The sequence below is a fragment of the Typha latifolia genome, chromosome 2, assembly GCF_019914945.1.
Source record: "Typha latifolia isolate L0001 chromosome 2, TyphaL0001v2, whole genome shotgun sequence".
Lineage (NCBI taxonomy): Eukaryota > Viridiplantae > Streptophyta > Magnoliopsida > Poales > Typhaceae > Typha > Typha latifolia.
Window position 1 is genome coordinate 12,635,008 of NC_133087.1, and position 3,552 is coordinate 12,638,559.

Genomic DNA, 3,552 nt, shown 5'->3' on the forward strand with positions numbered 1-3,552 from the left:
ATGGAGTCTCCTCTCCTCACAAGCTCTGGTAGTAAGGAAGAAGGGAAGTTGTTAACGGAAGTAAAGAAGCAGCTATTCCTAGCAGGGCCACTGATAGCGGGAACCGTCCTGCAGAACATTATCCAGACGATATCAATCATGTTTGTTGGCCATCTTGGGGAGCTCTCTCTCTTAGTTGCTTCCATGGCCGCTGTGAGATTTGAATGATATGGTATGTGGGATTTGGGGATCACTGGTTTTAGCTTGTTGGTATGTGGGATTCTTCTTTCTTATGTGCTATGTATTAATGCATATTATGAGTACTTCGAGGACTACCCATCTTAGCCTTTTGTCCCCTGATTATTTGAAAGGTAAGAGAAACTATTCAAGTTGAATCCTTGGATCTGAATCCATTTAAGTGAAGGATAATCTTCAGAATTCTGGTAGCGTGAGCTCTCAGGACAGAGTTTTTGGCTGAAAAGGCTATCAGAGTTGGGCAATTATATTCATATATCTTATTCTCTGGTTTTGTTCCTTTACAGATGCAATGGATGGAGTCCTACAAAATTATCAGTGGTGGGGAGAGTGAGGTCATATAGAATACAGTTGGAAAATTCTGTGAGATTCTGTTTGGAGCTATATCTAATTTAAATTAACAATACCATTGCAAGATACCTTGGGTATGTTTGAAGTTCTTTGATCTGGAACAGAACGTCTCCAGTCTACCTAAAGAGTGGAAAAGAAAGTGCACTTAGATTAATATTCTAGTACAATAACTCCTTTTGTAGTACGGTTAAAAACTATGTGGAATCAGAGGAATACTATTGCAGGTTGCAGATACAATCCTTGTTCTTACCTCAAAAGTTAGGTCATATACAAGTTTGAAAAAGCGTTTAACAGTAATTCGAAGTGTGTTAATTTGAATGATATTTGCAAATTTTTGTTACCTTTCCAACTAATAATGGGGTGTTCTATTGCATGAGGCTCCAAAACAAAATGTTGGAGAGGGCTAGATGCGCACAATCTTACCCTTATAGTCAGACGGACTGTTTCCATAATCTGCACTTATGAAGAAGTTTCAAAGTAATGGTTGCTGTCTCATGTTAGTTCATAGCTCCCAAATCTAAATTCATATCTTGCTATAAAATATTTCAAGCAACTTGATGAATGACTGTATATGTTCTTAAAAGTGGCTGGAAGTAAAACTACTTCTTAGCCATCATTGGGTGCTATTAATGTTGTTGCAATACCAAAATGAAATTAGGGCATTAATAGGTGCTAATGATGCTTATGTTGATATTTGTCTTACTATAATGATTCATGTTCTTTGTTCTCCTGTCGAAGCATTTTACTGTTGAAGTTTTCAGTTTTCTCTTTTTTCTCTTTGAGGATAACCGTTACAGTTGTGTGAATAAAATTGTTTCTTTGTTCTGTGGTTAGATGGGAATGGGAAGCGCTTTGGATACGTTGTGCGGCCAAGCCTTTGGAGCAAAACAATTCTATATGCTTGGCATTCATATGCAAAGGGCAATGCTAATCCTTATGCTTGTAAGCATTCCACTTGCCATTATTTGGGCCTGCACTGGCCAAATTCTTCTTTTATGTGGGCAAGATCCAGAGATAGCAAACGAAGCTGGAGTATATTCTCGATGGATGATCCCATCTCTTTTGCATATGGTCTTCTTCAGTGCCATGTTAGGTTCCTGCTGACCCAAAATATTGTTTTTCCCATAATGCTAAGCTCCGGGATTACTGCCATGCTTCATATACTTGTCTGCTGGATATTGGTATACCAATTAGGCCTTGGCAGCAAAGGTGCAGCCCTTGGAAATGGAATCTCTAATTGGATTATTTTGTTATTATTGGCACTTTATGTTAGACTATCAAATAACTGCAAGAAAACTTGGACTGGCTTTTCAAAAGAGGCTTTGCACGATATCCTCAACTTCACCGATTAGCTGTTCCATCAGCATTGATGGTTTGGTAAGAAAAATAGCATATCCATTTGAGTAACAATTAGGTACTTTGAATTGCTATCCTAAGTGTATCTTAATTAAAAATTGAGACAGCTTGGGGTGGTGGTCATTCGAGTTTCTAGTACTTCTTTCTAGTCTTCTCCCTGATCTGAAATTAGAGACATCGGTGCTATCAATAAGGTGAGAGCAGATCTTATATATTTTTTGCCTTTTATTGCTTTGATGAAACACTCTTTAGGATGTTCTCTAGGTTCCCGAATTAACATATCTAATGCTTCTTAGTTAAGTTAGCACATATATCAATGTTCACTACTTCTCTGATAGTCTTTTGGTCCTTTAACTAAAAGCTTCTCATTTCCTCAGCCTGAACACAGCTTCAGAAGTCTACATGGTCCCTTTTGGTCTTAGTGCTGCAATAAGGTTAGTTTAATATAGATCTTCTTGACTATCTTCTCTACCATCTTTAACTTCGCATAGTACTTTTTCCTTTCCACAATACTCGAGTCTCAAATGAACTCGGTGCTGGACGTGGACAAGCTGCTAGTTTAGTTGTACGCGTAGTGTTATTCTTGGCTATTTAAGAAGGCTTGGTAGTGGGATTGGCCCTAGTTTTGCTACGTGGTATCTAGGGATATGCAAACAGCAATGAAAAGGAAGTGGTGAAATATGTAGCTACTATGTTGCCAATTCTTGCAACATCCAACATATTTGATGGAATTCAATGTGTTCTTTCAGGTAAATGACATCCTCTACTTTGTGATCAGTTTCTTATTCTAATCATTATAGATTAAATACTTGATTTTCAACATGTAGGAGTTGCCAGAGGATGTGGTTGGCAGAAGATTGGTGTTTTTGTTAATCTTGGAGCATTTTATATTTTAGGCCTACCTTCAGCTATTCTTTTAGATTTTGTCTTTCATCTGTGAGGATAGGTGATTTTCTTTCCATTTTCTTTTTGATTCCAATTTTTGGTTAATCATAGTGTTAATCTCAAACTGATAGACACGTATGACAATGAACAGGGACTTTGGCTAGGAATCATATGTGGCATTTTTCCACAAGCATTGATTTTTTTGGCCATTACCCTATGCACTGACTGGGAGAAAGAAGTAAAGTGTTCATGTTTTCTTGTACTAAATTACTTTTCCTTTATACAATTGCTCACAATTCCATAGATGGTAAACTTTGCATGCTGTGGGGATATATTACTATTGTTGAAAATCTTTCATTGAAAAGTTGTTGGAGTTTCTTCAAAAGTCGCCATATTTTAACCTCTGCCTCATTTAAATTTTTAGAATTTCCATTACCAAGAATCTCTAATGTGCTCATCTCAGCTATTTAAACCATATAAAAAGTTGTCATATGATATGAGGTCAACAATACAAAACATTTATTTTTCAAATAAATCATAACAATTGTAACAATGGTTGCTAAGGGGCAAACACATTTGGCAATGCAAAAATTATTAAATTTTCCATCTGTTTTTCTTTGTATAGTTCGTATTATCTGCATCTGATGAAGTTCTATTTATTTCCAGGCAAGGAAGGCAGAGGATAGGGTATTCAGCTCCACCATCCCCACAGACATAGTAAAATGA

At 36.9% G+C, this 3,552-nt stretch overlaps 1 pseudogene; it reads left to right on the forward strand.

Moving 5' to 3' along the window:
• Positions 1-3,552, forward strand: LOC140782398 (protein DETOXIFICATION 16-like; annotated as a pseudogene).